Source organism: Plodia interpunctella, chromosome Z (assembly GCF_027563975.2).
Source record: "Plodia interpunctella isolate USDA-ARS_2022_Savannah chromosome Z, ilPloInte3.2, whole genome shotgun sequence".
NCBI lineage: Eukaryota > Metazoa > Arthropoda > Insecta > Lepidoptera > Pyralidae > Plodia > Plodia interpunctella.
Window position 1 is genome coordinate 4,862,321 of NC_071324.2, and position 18,804 is coordinate 4,881,124.

The 18,804-nt window shown below is 35.4% G+C and overlaps 2 long non-coding RNA genes across 2 annotated transcripts; one reads left to right on the forward strand and one right to left on the reverse strand.

The window, feature by feature from the left end:
• Positions 1 to 9,834: 9,834 nt before the first annotated feature.
• On the reverse strand, positions 9,835 to 12,907 carry LOC128683008 (uncharacterized). The gene is made up of 4 exons (XR_008406235.1): positions 12,783 to 12,907; positions 12,408 to 12,688; positions 11,366 to 11,690; positions 9,835 to 10,420 (listed from the first exon to the last, which is right to left on the reverse strand). It is a non-coding gene; the product is annotated as an uncharacterized LOC128683008 (long non-coding RNA).
• Positions 12,908 to 14,118: 1,211 nt separating this feature from the next.
• Positions 14,119 to 18,227, forward strand: LOC128683305 (uncharacterized). Its single transcript, XR_008406272.1, has 3 exons — positions 14,119 to 14,310; positions 14,614 to 14,797; positions 17,432 to 18,227. It is a non-coding gene; the product is annotated as an uncharacterized LOC128683305 (long non-coding RNA).
• The last annotated feature ends 577 nt before the right edge of the window (positions 18,228 to 18,804 follow it).

Consider the following 18,804-nt stretch of genomic DNA (forward strand, 5'->3'; position numbering starts at 1 on the left):
CAATGAACTTTTGTATCATTTTAATCAGAGTCGCGCCAGGTTTTTTTTTATAAATAGGTTATCTTCACTTAGCTTAACTTAGTAGAAACATAACTTGAAGAAAAATATAATTATAGTTTGCATTGCACCTCATAACATTATCTATTTTACAATATCCATATAATGAATGTGAAAGTCTGACTGTCACAATAAACCGCTGGGCTGATTTTGATCAAAGGAATTGAATAATGATCCGGGGCCAAACATAAGTTACCGCGGGTGGAGCTGCAGGCAACAGCTAATAACTATTACTTGATACCTACTTGTTTCATGCGGAGGTGGTAGCGGGGGACGGGGTGGTGGGGGCGGCCTCACAAAGCGCGGATTATGGCAGGTTCGCTCGCATTGTCAGCTCGCGTTTGTTCCCATTGCGAGCGCCGCCGCACGCTCCGCCGGCGCCCCCTTATCATGCAGCACCACGCAAACACCCCTTTATACTTTATTTTCACCGCAATTTCAATACTCGGATCAGCATATTTTACACTAGCCGCTTTTGTAACGTTCAATCGAGCCCGCTATCAATAAACGAGAAAGGGATGAGCCTATTCATTTCTGAATTACTTTGAACTTCGCAACCGGACGCTGTTGATATAACCTCATTGATTATGCAATTCGTTGCTTCTTAGAAACTGATTTAATTTGCTATTCGAAGTATAAAGTGTGTCTTTTCATCAATTTAATATTGATGAATATTGTTTTTGGTGAAAACGGATGGTGCGTTTGGCAAAATAATATCATAAATGATGAATAATGGCGAGCGGAAACTGTAGATCGATTTCTTGGGTTCGTCGTCAATCTGTCATCTGGAGCGCGATCAAACGCTCTGAGCTGATCTACGGCCGCCGCTTCCTCTGAAGCTGGCCGCTTCCGATTGCCACGACACATGACTCAATCGGGATTATTACTCTGATCCTCAAGGATCCGGTTCAGTTGTGCGAATCGTGATCAAAATACTTTTAGAGTTAATTCTGCCATTATTCGACGTGCTAGAGCTAGATTAAGGAGGAACATTTTAGTAAAGAGCCAAATTACAAAATCAATCCAACTCTGTTGCTTACGTTAGTAGTTACAAAAATAAAATAACTGAACTTGATGACAGAACCCTTTATAAGTAAATAGATTCGCACTAGACCGGTTAATAAAGAGTAAGGTAGCTTCAATTCCTGACACTTCGGCGCGAAACGCTAGAGGAAGCGGCGTCGCGATTACATCCATCATTCCTTCCACGGACTTTTAATAAACTTCAAAGGTAGCCCATGATGTGCGACCATTAATTGAGGCTTCATAAAAAAAGCAGTCTAACTATACATCGTCATGCGCGATGACGCGTCCACGGTCAATTTGCCATGACACTTGCGTTTGGAGGGGACCATTTAAAGTGAACGACTCAATACAATGTTTGCGATCATTTTATCTATTTGTTATTTATTTATATATTATGTTTATAAGTGTCTACATATAATATTTTGAAGCGGAAGTTAAAACTAAAATTAACCTGGGGATTTTTATAATCTATACAAATATAATCATTGCAAATTGTACACAAAATAATGTGTGGTTTATAAGCTAAAATTGTTAGTTAAATTTGAGTTTTCTAATATAATAATCTCCGAGCTAATCCGATGACATGACGAAACTATAAGAATTTGTTTACTTAGGAACGCTAACAATGTTGCTAGGTAAAAATACGGCTGGAAGTATTGATGGCTTTTCTGAAAAACAAATTGAAATGTACCTACTCCATAAATTCAAATCAATGCTTACAGAATTCTAAACATTTTAGAATCTTTCCCAAGTCTCGATGTGGTCAGTTTGTAAAAAATTAATGTGCTAAGAAAAACTAGTGTAGGTAAGTATGTACTGTTAGCATTTAGCTATATCGTTTTTATTGTGGTAAATAAATAAATGTTACCGAACTACCTTTATGTTAATCAATTGTTTAATATTTTTTGTTTATCCAAACAAGTTATTTAACCAAACCAATACGCATGTGGTGAAAGATGACGTTGATGATCGTGATGTTTTCGCGAATCGATTGATCTTCGACTCCCTTCAACGTCCCTTTACTCTCACTTCCAGCGCCCTGTTGAGTCCACGCAGTCATCCCAAAAAGTAAACAGCTGCAATTTGGATTTATCCTCCACGCCTAATTTCGTTGGTAGACTTATTTTAACATTAAATACACACACACAAATATCCCTTGTATAAACACATCGCCCCTTAATATAGATACCGTGGAAAATAAAGGCTTATCTCTTCTTGTTGTTGTTGGATTTTCAATTTTATTGAAAAGCTAGTTAGGTGGGTTACAACAGTAAACAGTGAGAAAACTTGGTAGTAATTTCGCTTGTAGACTACCTAGTTTTATTATTCGTTACGTGAGTGAGACCTAGAACAAACAGAAGTATTTCTTGCTGAACTACAAAAGTGGATATGTTATAATCCTAAGTAGGTACAACATAGCTATTAGTACGAGTATAGGTAACAGAGATTAAACTTAAAAATCATAATGTTTTTTAATAAAATTGAATTGGTAGGTTAAACTTATTAAATGCTAAGTTAGACTTATTTTTAAATAGTTAATTTTAAGTTACCAAAGTGGGTTATTTATTTATTTATGTTAGATCTATATCACAATATCTTAGTTCGATATTTTTTGTTGCAAAACATTTATGTTTGAGATTAATTTTAAAGCACAAAATGTTGAAAATCTCAACGGTCCGTATTTGTGTTACATTACCTTTCAATACAGTGGTTCAGGGTCGTCAATGTGGCAAGCACATGGGAGCAATTCAATGTTTAACATAATGTTTGCCTCAACGAGCCCTTCTAACCACACATCGTTGGTTAGGATTATGGCGTATTAACACTCTGATAATTATCGGCCGGTAAAACGTTTGTATACGTTCATGCGTCGTGAGGGAGCCTGTCTACATCCGAAACTGAAATATATGCTACTAGATGCTTCCCGGGAATTCGTTTCCGTGGGAATTTTGAGTTAAAGGTTCTTATCTCATTGTAATTCAGATTTTTAGAATGAAACATCCATGTTTTCGCATGAGTTTTCTAGAGTGCCATCTAACGAGACAAGCATATGCTTTCTTTATAAAAATGTTTACAAATTGTCTTAATTACAAATATTCATCAATTAGTAATAAAAAGTGAGTAATTACTTATTACAGTACTTAGTACAGTAATAGTAAATGAAAAAAAAAATCGATTAAAATATGTTAAAATTAACTTCCAATGATATAAAATTACCCTCATCTTATGGCGCTTTAAGCCTATCATGATAGGTACTAACAATTTGTAAAATGTAGTGATACGGGTAGAACATTAGACAAACAGTGCGGTGTCAAGCCACTCTCGACTTCGCCTTGTGTTTATTTGTTTTTCTTTTTCGATAAAAACAATTTTATTTATTTTATGAATCCCGACTGAAGCACGGCGGCAAAATATTATCTACTTTGAAATCTTACGACTGCACTATTATTTTTCTAAGAAATATACAACCTCATCTAGTACAGTAGTTAAGCAGAAAATACAGATAGCAAAAGATAAGACTTAGGTTTACATAAGATTATAATTTTGGTAAACATTAGCGTCTTCAAATATACATCTATATCTTCTTCTATACATATAATAAAACTGTAAGTATGGGCTATGTTTGTTCGCGCAAGATGTAAAAACTATAAGTAGTTTTTGGATGATTTCTTGAGAGGTTCTAAGGGTAAGCCCTTAGAACCTCTCAAGAAATCATCGAAGTCATTCCGCCATCTCTTTCACGGTCCAGCTCTACCCCACGCGCATCTCGCACCCATAGGGTAGCCAAGCCAGCCGTGGTCTTCTCTCTGTCGGCCTGCGACAAACATGTCCAGCTCAATCCCAGTTATATCCTATATATATTTAATGTTATAAATGCGAAAGTGTGTGAGGATGTTTGTGTATGTATGTTTGTTACTCTTTCTTGCGAAATCTGCTGGACGGATTATTATGAAATTTGGTACTCGGGTAGAATATAACCTGCAATAACAGGGTACTTTTTGTCCCGAAATTCCAACTGGAGCGAAGCCTCGGGGCGTAGCTAGTATTTTATAAAATGTATTTTCAGTAAATCATGATATTTTAAGTATCAGTTTCATTTTCTTTTTTGTTTTCGTAGAAACTTTGTTACTTACATAACGTGCTCATAAATTGTAGATAATATAAAATAGAGGGTTATTTAAAATCCATCCGTGGCAACATGACGGATCGAGCTAAGCCGCGATTATAAACTTAGTGCGTACATTGTTTGCATAAGGCGAGGAGTGCGACGCAGGCGCAGGTTTTAAGTGCTACAGAGATCTGTGAAATTTGTACCAAACCGCTGTAAGTACATAATTATGAATCAATGTAGTGTTGCACGCATGATATGCATGTAAAGGTCTAATTTCTAAATTTGATTTTGACTTTAACGATCAAATCTTAATGAAATTAAGATTAAATTAAGCCTACATTTAAAAGTTACTTTTTAAGCCTGATATTTTTAGAAAGTCACACTCAATAATAAAACAGGAACACGCTCAGATGAGAGTGAGTAAGAGAGAGAGAAAAATCTTTCGCCATCTCCGCTACAGCTTGTGCCATGGGCCAGGGCAACCAAAGCTCGATGCTCAGCATAAATCAGTAATTAGCCGCGAAGACACTGCAACAACATGGCCACGTGCGCCGGCGCCGGCAACCCTTGCTCAAGATAAGTTCTTCAAACACACGCCGCATTTTTGTGGCTAATATTAATGACATTTAACACCAATGTGCGCCGGTTGGAATGCAATAAACAACCACGTCCGTTTTAGATTAAATGGGAAACAAATTATCAATCAATAACGATTTGTTTATTATTTAACGTTTATTTACACCTATTTATCACGGTTTTCTCAAGGACTGGCATGTACAATTATCTAGGTTTCCCATCCCATATCTGTTTTCCTAATGACGAAACTGACTAAAACTACAGCCGGAATAGGAAACGTGTATATGTCCCACAGCTGGGCAAAGATCTTCTAGATCGGCCCGCCAACTGGTTGTGGTGCAAATTACAAAGTATTCGGTTTTTCACTGTACAAATTGTAAAATTTTAACAACTATTGTATTACCTGTGAGTACTTTGTATGAATTAATTTGCATCAAAATGTTAGCTACTGTTAGCAGTAAGAGGTTAGCCTCTTGCAAGATAAAACAATGCAAGAAAGACATAAAATCTCTACCTTTCAAATTAAGTCCGATCAGCTGTGATTTTTATCCAGTTTCAACATCAAAAATTGCTCGTGAAAAATACCATGTACGAGTATGTGATATGTGAAGTTTGTGCAGCTACTACTTGAGTACCACCTACAACTTGAGTGGGAATCGGTATGAAGTTTATTTGATTCTAATAGATTTTATTCATAGTTTTACCCAAAATAAATTACGTAAGTATTTATTTCCCCATCGTAACTATTTTTTGAACTGTACGTTTAACTGTACGTATGACGAGTAAGTAAATAAAGCCAAAGGCAAAGTAACCGACATCACGTTCTGATATCCATTTACATATTGTCAATCCTTGTGTAAGTTATGTTAAACTTTCAGTTTTTTGCTCGAAATTATCATCTTTTAATAAGAAACGTGACTTTCTGGCCTTGCAATCGATAATCGAAGACAATTATGCGTGCATTAGAGGTGACCACGTTCAATGAATGGACGAAGAGTTATGAATTAGGACCGTGCTCATGTTTCAGGGCTGCCGATTATCTGAGCACAATGCGATGTGCAAACATTGACTACGCCAGCCTTCCTCCACAAAATAACGACAGCACAGAATTAAAAGTAATTAGACCAGTGGCGAAGGAAAATGCTCAGATGATTAGAGAGAATTAAAAACAAATAAGTAAAATAAACAATTACTTTGATTGTTAGACAATATTTGAAAGGAATCAATTCCTATGAGTTTTTTAGGCTGTACCCGAGTTGGAATTGATGACTTTCAACTGTCTCAAATACTTACTTTTAATATCGATTGTGATGAAGTAAAATAATTAGGTAGTAAAAAGGCTTTTCTATATTCGTTTCAATAAATTATTTTAAAAAATTAATTAATTAAGTACTCTCAAAATCTTAAAATATGGAACACTCAGCGACAGTAGTATTACTGTTGAAGAAAAATGTTACCTATTCACGCTTTATCTTTGCATACTTAAATAATTAAAAATGAAATAAATATTTAGTTCTCAGGCAATGTGTATACACAGTATGTATTAATCAATAATGAAACGTGAAAAACTTTTTCGTAAACCTATAATTTCTGTAACGAACTTATACTTCTTGCAGTTGCATGCATCCATTACGTGCTCGTATCCTCTTCTGGTCACTCCATAGTTGCTTCCTTCGGACCCACGTAGGTGTCGATAAGCCCACACAGATTTGTATGACGCGGGAACAATGCGCATCACTTGTCGACTACCAAATCTGGTCAGTTTTGACATGTTGTCATGTTTTTATTAACGCCCGCCGTCAATAGTTCCACAACGATTTCACGGCTCAGGACAGACCAATTTGCGACAAAGAAACGCACTTCTAATTCCTATTGTTGAGTTAGGAATTTTCAGCTCTGTGTTATTGCGACGCGCCCACAATAGGGATTAAGAATTATTTGTTCAAATGACTCGGTGTACTCGATGGGAATGGACGGCCATTCTTCCGATGTGACTTCCTCCGTAATTGTATAACGAGCTTAAGGTAGAGCTGAAAAGAATCTTTTATAAAATATCATAGTCATTTTAATTTTACGCTCTTCTACCTATTTGAGGTTTATAGTGGACATTTAACTAAATTAGGTCTAAATTCACCCCAACCGCGACTGTGGAGTTGAAGTGCATAGTAAAACGCCAGGTTTATCAAGATGCTCCGTCTAAAAACAAACGATACTTTTTAAAATTTTAGCAAAGAGTTTTTATGTCAGAAATTGGTCAACATTTTATTAATAAAGTTAACTTTAGGAGATAAAATAAATAAACATTTAATTTTTAAAATTATTTTAGACAATAAATTACAATCGTTTATCTGTAATAAAACACAAATATATTAATTTACTCTATTAGTAATACTGTAATTTGTGCCTTTATCTAAAATAATGCGAATTAAAACAACTGAAAATTATTCAGTTATCAGAGTGTGAGCTAGCCCTTTTAGGTTTAATTATTCGTTTATAAATTTCTATGTTGAAGTGAATCATTTTGGAGTCGCCGCACTCGCCAGGGTTTAATTCAAAATGTTTACACAGCCGATCAGACAGTGACTAAACGTTTTGTGACAGATTCTCGTCTACAAAACGCCTAATAAAGACCTCTATTGTATGCCTTATAAAAATAAAAAATGTTTGTTTAAGTACACTTCGGCAAATTTTGTAGGGTTGCTTTTGTAAATTGAGCTTTTTTGGTAGTGATTTAGAGCACAGTTTCGTTTAGAGGTACGAGATCAGGGCGTCATCCCTTTGTGTAGGCTTACGGGGTGATATTGTAACATTATGCGGTCGGACCCCCCGTGGCGTGCAGTCAGAAATATTTGATACTAATTTAATATATTATCTAGCAATCGGTACAAATTGTAGATTACAATTTACATCAAAATAATTCAGAAATATGAAATGTTGTTGTTATTTATTATATATTTTAATTTTAGGTACTGTACTGAGTCTGCATCTACTCGTATGTTCCAACGCCTGAACATGAACCTATTCCTAAAAACATTTTAGTACAACAACAACGCACGGTGCGTTGTTGTTACACAACGTTGGCCTACGAGCTGAGTGGTCTAATGCCTTCGAGGTATGTATGGCTACGCGTCTACGAGCCGCGTAGGCACCGCTACGACTACTAAACCCGTAGCGCGTCGCCGTAGCCGGATCGTAGGGGGTCTAAACTTAGGTTGAGATCAACACTCCATTTTTACTTATGAGTAACTAAACATAAATTCAAATGTGTATTCTAAATTAAAACAATTATTAAACATCAAAGTAATTTTCAATTTATATTGCTGTCAAATCTTAGAAGACATGGTGAAATTGTTTATGTTGTAAAACTCGAAAGAAAAAATGGAGTTTACTATTACTTGATCACAATGTTTTCTTTGACCGCCGATGACAGAAGGTGACAGAGTTTTAATTTAATAATGTGCATATTTTTAGACTCGATAGATCGAATGTATAAAGCCAAACATTAGACATGAGGTTCTAAAGCTATTATACTTGCGTGCTCTAGCTAGAACGTAACTAGAATCTTCAAGATAAATAAATATATAATCAAAATGGCGGCTGGAAGCTAAAATTTCTCTGAAAGTCAAAATGTTTACTTGGTAATTAATTTTTGCAATGTTTATTTTTAAAATAAAATTCAAAATTTTGGAAGATGTCGTTCATAGCCTATAAGGGGAAAGAATTTGGAAGAAAATCGATTTTGACGGGGTTGGAACAACCCTACTGATATTACAAATAAGAAAAAAATGAATTTTATTACTTTTGTAACGAATAAACGCAACAAATGTACCCGACCGATTTTGGTGACAGGCTCCAGAAGTAACATCGACTTCCTTTTGTCGTGGAAATCGTGGATGGAGTCGCGGACAGCCGCTGGTTTATTTATATTTTGAGGTCGAGTGATCATAGGAGCAGGGTGGGGTGCGGGCCCACGCATGCGCAATTGTAGATTCACTATCGAACCAGGCTTCTTCCCTTATCTTGAATATAATAGGGTTCACATTGTATATGTAACCGTTGTATATATGTAAAATACTTATGTGGTTGATCGATACAGCTCAGCGTGTGAAGCACTTGGAATCTAAAAATAGAAAGCTTTAACAACTTATATATTTTAAATTGTATGCTTTCACTGTTTCCTCCTCTTCTAACGCATTCCGAAGCCTGTAAAAAACAAACATATCTTCGACCAAGGTAGGCTTCAACCGACCGCCTGCCTGATGTCAACTCTTTTTAGTAGCCTGTGTAATAATATTTATTAAAGTTTAGGGGGCAAAATTAGTATTTAGCCTGCTTTTGTTATTAACTGTACTAATTGTTACTTTAACTTATAAAATGTAGCATCAGGCTATATGTAGTGTGATGGGTAGGGTGGAATTGTACCAAACGAACGTACCATCATAAAATAACATTGCCGGCTGACGAAGGTGCATTGTCAGAGAATAGACAGAATTCGAGCGAACTGACCGTCTGTCATCGTAGAGGTAGACATTCAATTAAAGAGTAAATGTAAAGTAAATACTCAACATTTATTGTCGATTTGATACGTGACATTTGTGGTGAAGTGTTACGGTAACCACGTCGGATGCAGTTGTACAAAATTGCCACTTAATGTTATATATTTAAGGCTTGATTTTGATGTTGAAGATAGCCGCTTTGTCACTCGATTGCAGCCCACGCTGCCTTTAAATTTTTGTAGTGCCTGTTAAATTTTATGGGTTTCTTTTTCACATTTAGCGTGTGGTCCATTACTAACAGTTTTTACATACCTATGTAGGGAATACAAGGAAGTACGTATATATTTTACGCAATATAGTGTATACGAAAATAGTATAAATTATGTCTATTACCGTGTTACTAGGTATATGTCGAAGATAGAATTTTTTTATGTACATAAGTATTTCGGTTTCCACACAAATCGGTTTTTTGGAGAAGGTATAGGTGACCTATATTTATAAATTCAAACAATGATACTAATTCAATTTGTTACAAAAAATAATATATTAAAAATATCATTTCTATATTAAGCTGTGCATAAATAAGTCTTCTTTAAAGAAAGCAACAAACAGAGCAATTAGGTACTTTGTAACATAAACGTAGTTTAATCCGGCCGAGGAGAAGCCGGGTATAATGATATCGCTTGATAACAAAGCAGATTCCTTGGGGCAATATCAAAGTTGGAGAACGGCGCTTCGGACCACGCCACAGTCGAGGGCTTATCGTTTCATAAATTGAAGGCGTCAATTCGTTACTACTCAATTTATTTGCAAGGTAAAAGGTAAGGTCTGGTCTGGATGGTTCTCTAGGACCCAGACCGTTCGCTAACTGTTGGTATTTCTCTAAAATAATATGCACATTCTGCGGTGAACATGTTATAGATGTGTTTTTTTTATTTTAGCAGAAAAGTTAACTAAAGGTTTTATTTTGTCTTCTATGGAGGCTGAAAGTTTTCATGAAAAGCTTCATTGTATATAGGTCGGTGGTAATACACACCAGTTTCTGAAAAGCACGGGGTAAAAAAAGTCCCGCATGCATCTCTGTACTTGAGTTAGATAAGTATGTCTTGAATCCCTGGACCTGTGATTTATGGACAGAGCGTGTGGTGGTGGTCTGTAAAGCAATGAAAACGTGTTTTCTAATTTAATATAATTATCTACCGAACTTGAATTTCTAAAGATCTTTAATAGGAATATACAGGCTATGTCTCGAAATGTTATTATATGTGAAATTACATGAGCGTCATTGAAAGAAAAAAATTAATCGTTCATAATTCTGTCATATTCAGTCTTAAAACTTGCGGGATTATCACTAATGTTTTTTTGGTATTGGGAATTTTTATTCCCAATATTAATTCGTAATTATATTAATTCGTGTAAGGATGAATTAATTTTATGAATAATACTTAATATCGAAAGAATTGCTAAGTAGGTACACACGTCTCAGATGAATGTCTCGGAAAGTAAGCATGTGTCCCATTGTTAACGACGGCTTTAATTACGTCCAGAAAAACTCCGTACCGCCCTGTGCCCATATGGCTTACAATAACAAAATTGTTAACCAAAAGTAAACCAATGTATCCTAGAGTTATTTTTTGTGACAGTCCAGAATGACATAAATTTGAATCATTGTAAATACTTTTATTTTCTTTTTAACTTGCAAATAAATATATTTTAAATAACTATTAAACTAGCACCGAATTTAATGTACAGTCTGAAGAAGTGAAAAAAAAAAGGATTTTAAAAGAATTATTTTAAATAGTAAATAAATAAATAAATAATAATAAATAAATAGGTCAAGATTGGTTATCACCCAGTATTGCTGGCCAATAGGATACAGCGCCTTAATTTATTTTTATTCCATTTCTTGACAGACTGTACCTACCTACTGATCTGCGCTAAGTAATTAAGTACTAGTACTTAGTTACTTAGCGCAGATATAGTGGCGCTATCTACTAAAAATTAACACAACGGAACTCTGCCCAATAACATCACATACTTACACAAAGCCCTAATCACTTAGATTGTACAAGTACATAGTAAAATAATTAAGGTATACCTAAGTACTTAACATTGTTTCATTCCCTTTCCGAATCAAATCCCAGCCCATCTAATTCCCCTTGCCACTGAATTCGGTTTTTCTTCAGTGATCTTCCATGTTTGAAGAATTCATAATCATCAAATCTCAAGAGACCCGGTCCTTTCTTGCCTTTTTTATTAATTGTTTTTTTTAAAGTCTTTTTCGGTCTTGTGGTTGTTGTTATAATCGTATCAATTATTTCCTTTCTGAATTTATGTGGATCATTTTCAAATATCTCAATAGCTTCTACTAGTTTGTCGATTTCGAATCCAGTGTGTACCGCTTCTATCATGAACCATTCATACTGTAATGATGATATTATTTAACGGCGCCGCAAACTATACATAAGTACGGCTATGTTGGCGTGCCGCCCAGTGGGCCGGATTAAAAAAAAACATAGGATCGAACATGAAAATTTCACTAAACAATAATTTGTTTTGCATAGAACTTTTAATGCTGATTAAAATTTGTTAAATGAAAATTTTAAAAAAATGCTAGTTCAAGTCTAAAAAATATCGAAAAATAAATGTATGGGAAAGAATATATTTTTCCCCGTTCGCAGCAATTAAACCGTGACCACGTAAGGTATGTACCTATTGTCGAACTTTTTTCGAATCCGGATCACTGTGCGCCACTTTGCGTCGGTAGATACAAATGACACGGATTGTCATTCGATAAAAACCAACCGAAAATATGAGCATACAAATGAACAAATGTTCAACAACAAATAAACTCGTAGGTAGGCCAAAAAGTCAAACGTAATTTTTTTTAATAAATCTAACTATTTATCTCTTCAATCTTATCATATACTGCCGGCAACACACATCCGCCCGAAACCGAAAGTAGGAATAATGTAGTTCGTATGCGAGAACTTGTTTATTATTATTATATTTATTATGCCGGTTCCGCATAAATTCGACAAACTGTTTAACAAAAAGTATGTACTTAAACGCATAGTCCGGATTTTCGGTTCCGTTTTATCAGTTTTATAGACTACGTGGATAAACGGCTCTGGACTTACTTGACTGGTGTTGGTCTCCTTGTAATACTCGAAAGGTTTGAAAATTCCTTTTACCATTTTTTTATGAATAATCAACATTCTTCTATACTTTCGACGTATATCGTATACCATGGCTCCGTATTCGTACCCCTTCATGTGGTGGTATGCTCTCCTAATGAAATGAACATGTTGTATTTTTGACTTCGCGTCAAAAATTAGGTCTACACACATTTTAAATAGCTTGCGTTTCATTTTTTGCACTTGGTATATTGAATACACCGCCTCACCTTCTTGATATAAACCTATAATTTAATTTTGGAATAATGCAATAAATTACACACACAAAAAGTAGGTAGATAGGATTTACTTTCAATTACATAATTTATAAAATCTTACTGGAAAATAAAATTACAGCAACAAGTGTACACCACATTTTGAAACTATCACTGTAACTATTAAATAACTAGTTAAATAAAAGTTATTAATTGGTAATTAAAATAGCTAATACCATTAAACTATTACAGCATTTTAATTTGAAAAGGTGAACCTACGTAATCGTAAGTACATACATACATAGGTAAATTAAAAAAGGTAAATTAAAAATTTTAAAACCTTATCATCTTGCACATTGGATATATTTTTTTAATTCTTCATGGAATATACTTAGTTACTGATATAGATGACGAAGATATAGTTTTGGACATTTTTGTCTGTCTGTCTGTCGGAAATTTGGTATGTAGGTACCTTATATACCTGGTTAACATCTTTCATACATTTCATCCCGGTAAATGGTCAGGTTCCCGTAGGATAATTGAAAAACTAATTGTGAATCAAAAATGCCTCAGAATCACGGGTTAAGATCTTCTAGAGAAAATGAGGGAATGTAGGAAAATTAAAATAACAATCCACGGAGCCGATTTACTTCTGATATAGATATAATGGGCGCAGTATGTATCAATATAAGAGTTTTATACTAATGTATAAAACTCTTCAGTTACTGAGTGACTGACTGATTGACTGACAGACAAAATACAGCCGAAACTGCTGGGCGGGAAGCTGAAATTTGGCATGTAGGTGAGCAATAAGAGAAGATTTTTAGAAATTCTACCCCGTAGGGGGTGAAAGGGGTGAAAAGCTGTAAATATGAAAGTTCTACACCGTTGAAGTTAGTGACTTGAAAATTTGGATTTTGGTTGTTTACAACAAAGTTATGAATACGTGTTTCAGATTTTTCTGAAAATTAACCCTCAACCCCTTCAAACGGGAGGTGAAAGATTGTATGGGACTTAATACAATTTTCAAGCTCAAAATTGGCACTTAATTTTGTAGTAAATAACAGTAAATACAAAAAAATATTTAATTTACGTTTGTGGTTAATAATAAAACGGGACGTAAAACGTCATGGAAAATGGGACGGCATGCGTTGCAGAAAGCGGGAGTGGGAGTATTAGCGGGAAATGGGAAGGAGACAGGTAGTGGAATGTTTTTTTAAACATGTTTTTTGCAATGTGTCCCGTCCTGATGGACGGGACACATTGCAAAAAACATGATGGCACAATATGTAGGAAACGGTACGGGATATCTACGTACGTACGGTATTGAGATTTTGCTATGCCCGCGTGCATTTGCACGCGGGCGAAGCCGGGGCCAAAAGCAAGTTATTTAATAAAATAGAAATTGATTAGAATGTTTATAAACGATCATCATAATATCGAGTGTGTTATTGCTAACACTGTGCGTCAGATTTAATTTCAGTCGCTTAACGGAATCTGACATGACTATTAACACTACACATTAGTGAACTAAACTGTCCACTAATTTGCAGGTTTCCTTATGATGTTTTTGATGAAAACTACTTTACATGATTGGTATACAAACTCATGTGGTACGAGTAGGATTCCAATCTGGGACTTTTCGATCACAGGTAAGGTAAAGTATAGGCACTACTAATATTATAAATGCGAAAGTTTGTGAGGATGTACGTATGTTTGATACCTTATCAAGCGAAATCTACTGGACCGATTGTTACAAAATTTGGTACACGGTTAGTACTTTTTTAAATTCCCACGGGAGCATAGCCCCGGGGTGCAGCTGGTATATTGGTATTAATATAGGGTAGAGGAAGGTGGGAAGAAATAGTTGTGAACATACGTAACAGGTACAGGATTTGCATCATCTGCATGCGCAGGATATACTTTAACCGTCTTATTATTTGAATTGTTATAAGGTGACGCATTGTATTGAGAAGCTCTCACAGTATAACATAATCCCCTGGCCAACCTGGAAGTGTTTAAACAGACTCTGGGTCGTGCTAGGACATGCCAAGAGAACCGGGAGAAGTGAGGCTTGACTAGCTACAATCTCTGCGACTGTGGTGCTTGCTGTCAAGTCAATGGCTCAACTACAGTCAGGTCAGTCAGGCTGCGGTGAATTTGTTGCGCTTCTTCTTCTTCATCTGAGCTTTCGGCGACTCGGCATCTGAGATTCGGCAGTAAACTCAATAGATGTATTTTTTTACGTCAATAAGGATACATCCTTTATCATCAATCATTCTAAATTGAAGAAATTTGAATTTGACTTAGTGTACCATGGCGGGACCTCTATAAAGCTGACGACAAAGAAATGAGAATGAGCACCAAGTCTCACAAGTGGAAACCACATTTATCTATTATTTTGTGACAATTACAAATATAACTATGATAACATTATTTTTACATACGTAATAGAAACAATTCGTTAACTTCTGTGACACACTTCTATAAAACATACCTAAGTATATATTTTACAAAGTACATAATTTCTTCTAAAAACGTTTACTCGTGATTATTACACGCCCTATAAATTTAGCGCCGAGTGGCCGGCTTGTGGAGTCTTATATGGAACTAGCGGCCCGTCCCGGCTTCACTCGTATCTCTTTCATGTGGTGAAAACCACATGAAAGCACACGATAGAGGACTGTTTTATAATATAAGTTTCCATTTACCTACTGTGTTTTATGGGACTGAAAAAATAATTAATTAATATTTAGTACCTAATAGTACAAAGTTATGGTAGATATATTCATAAGTAAGTTTCTTATATTTTGTCTTTAAATTCACGTCTCGAGTATGATGGTTTGGGGTTGAGGGTACCAACCAAGGTACTTACTTACATGCCTTATTGTCTGTCGCTGGGGGAATGGCGGCACAAGGGGAAGGCGGGGTGGGCCTCCGCCCCTTTTATCCTTTTCTGTCCTTGTCTCGCAATAACATTATTGATTAGGAATTTCCGGCATGCTTTCTTAAAAATGTGTTATAGGGTTTTCCATATAGAAATATGTGGAAATTTACGTATACATTTTATTTAAGTATAAGTGTTTTTTGTTTATGTTTATTAATAATCTTGGGCTAGACTTAGGTTTAGCCGTCATCATCATATCTAGGTGCGTCCGGTCTTTAATGGTTTTTAACTTAAGTAGGTGTAGCCAACTTATCTTTGGAAATACATAGGTTTAGAACAGCTGTTTCTGCAACTTCATTAGCGTGCGGTTTGAGATAAGTACTTATACCGAAAATCCGGGGTATCCGGGGTATACGAGCATACGAGCATCTGATCTACGTTCGATGAAGACAAAGTAAGTAATAGGAATTAATGCAACGTAATTTATTATGACTAAGTATATCACTGATAGTTACTTCTGTGGATGACATCTTTAGCGTTTTTGTTGACGTGTAAAATATAAGTGACCTCGAATATGATAAATCGACTACACTTTTTACTTCCGGGTGGAGCGCAGGCGACGGCTAAGTAGTTTGTGAAGCAGAGTTTAGAGTACGAAGTAAGGAAGTATCACGTACTTCACCAGTAATCATCGGAATTATTACTACTGTTACTAGTAGGTAAGTACTGTTTGATTTAAAAAGTTCTGCATGATAGCATGGTATATATACCATATGAGGAAGTCTGTATTCGATTATAAATTCACTCAGTACACTACTCAGTATGTAAGTAAGTACTAGTAAGTACCTAAATAAGATTGGTCCAAAAAAATAATTCTAATAATTTGAAATGTTTAATTCCCAGTAAAATAAAACGTACGATGTATAATTTAATATTGAGTTTAAAGTGGACACTTTAAATTCATAGATTCCATTGTAACTACATCAACACAGTTTAACTGAATATGTTGGTACAGAGACAATCAGTTAATCTTCGATTTAGTCCTTATTAAAGTGTGGTAAGGTTTAAATTTGAATACAGTTGGTGTACCTACCTACAATGGTGCTACTATGGTTGTGTGTGTCGTTCGCGCCGCTTGTTGCGTTATCTAGCGAGGCGAAGCTAGCGGACATTTACATTTTAATTGGACCCCGAGGGGGTAGGGACGGGAGACTGCACCGGATAATTTTCCAAATGGATTAATTGTGTTTCCCAGCCAACGTGGCGGATCAACTTAGCAACCATTTCTTGTAAAGGCGGTAAAAGTGTTTTTAGAAGCAAATTGAAAAGAGGTGTAAGAAGAGAAAAACAGTGAAATGTTTTTAAGATAATTCCACCTTAACGTTAAGCCGTGTTGGGGTTCCAAATTTCAACGGGAAAATTAAAGTCAACTTTTGTTTAGAGTCTCTAAAGTATACACCTAATATAATTAGGTATAAGTACTTATACCTAATCTTCTAGAGAGACAATAAAGTCTTTGTACTCATCTACCTACTTATATATACTAAGTATATACCTATATTATACAGGTTGTGTATTTCTTATAAATGACATTATTTTATTTGGGAAAAGAAAAATCTGCTGATCCATACATTTCCACAATTTAGGTACTTACTTAATTAATTTTGTATAGACCAGCTGTTTTTTTTTTCGCGATTTCAAAGATACTTCCATACTAAAAGTTGTTCAGAATCATGGACTGAGCATGTAGACAAAATTATGCAAATTTATAAAAACTCAACCTGTATATACGAGTACTATAGGTAAGATTCACGTGAAAACTAGTGTAGGAATGAGACAATGTATTTCTCTACAATTTATTAACTTTTATAACTTGTCTTTGCTAGCACCACCATCACTCGCTTACGTCCGGGTTTGGCGACAGGCAGTCTGCTGCGACAGCGACAACGTCAAAAAAAGTCACGAACTAATTTTTCAAACGACCTACTAATAGGACAAAGTTACTTCGGCCTTTATTTATCTAATAAACACCTTTATTTTGTTCACAACAAAGATGTTTTCAAATGTCGTGGACATTTTGTGTTGCTCCTATAAATTAATGATGTCAAGACAGCGAGGGACGGACGGTAGCGTTTCTCTCGCCCGTCATCAATTATCTTTTTTTTGAATTATTTTTTTCAGAATCTTTCAAAGACGAAGAAAAAAAGCAACAAATGTTCGGGGCACAAAGTCTACTGGCTAGTGGCTATTCTATACTCAACAGAAATAAATAAAAATATACTTACATGAGACGTTAATTTAGGTAGGTACATCCATAATATTTTAAGTTAAAATGGAACAATGGCGAGTGACATATGATACTAGGTACCTAGGCCACTTTTAGCCGCGGCCAAAGGTGTGAACGTTGTAGGAACTTTTTTAATAGCCCTAGTTGTTATAGTTAGAGTTGCTAAAGCCCTTATTTTTAGGGTTCCGTAGGTACCCCAGTAGCTACCACGCTTAAGCTACCACCGATCACTTCGATCCCGCTATATCTTCAAAGAACTTCTCTGTTTAAGTTTAAGATAGTTTATTATTATTATGCTTGCTGCCTGATAGGCTTTAGCCATGAAGCTAACAAGTAGGTAAGGATCCAGTACAGTCAAAATGATAAAAAACCTTGGACCCTTCCTAAAACTTCCACCTCTCACACTTGATTTTAATTTTTTTTTATTATTATTTATATATTTTCTTGTCATGTTTATTACATATATTTTGACATTTATTGTAAAACATATACGTGATTTGTGATCTCCAAGTGTCTGAAAGTAACATAGGTATATATTATGTTAGATTATGGAGATCGAGTATGTCATGCACATTCAAATGGTCAAACCGGTAGCGGCATCGTGGATCGGGTCGGGAGGTTCCCTCTATTGTGGTTGAGCTTCGCGATGGCTGACTCACGCGTCAACTCGTGAACGGGTGCTGCCGGGGGAACTGGTCAGCTCGATCTTTTATTAAAAGTTTTTTTTTTTGTTTGGTTAATTATACATATATATATAAGTATATATATATTTTCCTTTCATCAGCACTTGATCACGATCATAATATGTTTCAGTATACCTTTTGACCATGTACTTTATTATGTACTTAATGTTATATTACTGATAAAAAATTATACATAAATTTATATATAAAAAATGGTTAGCCCTTCTGGCATAATAGGGACCAACACTGTTTGAATGAGTTTCTTTCGGCATTTCTTCTCAGCAGTGGT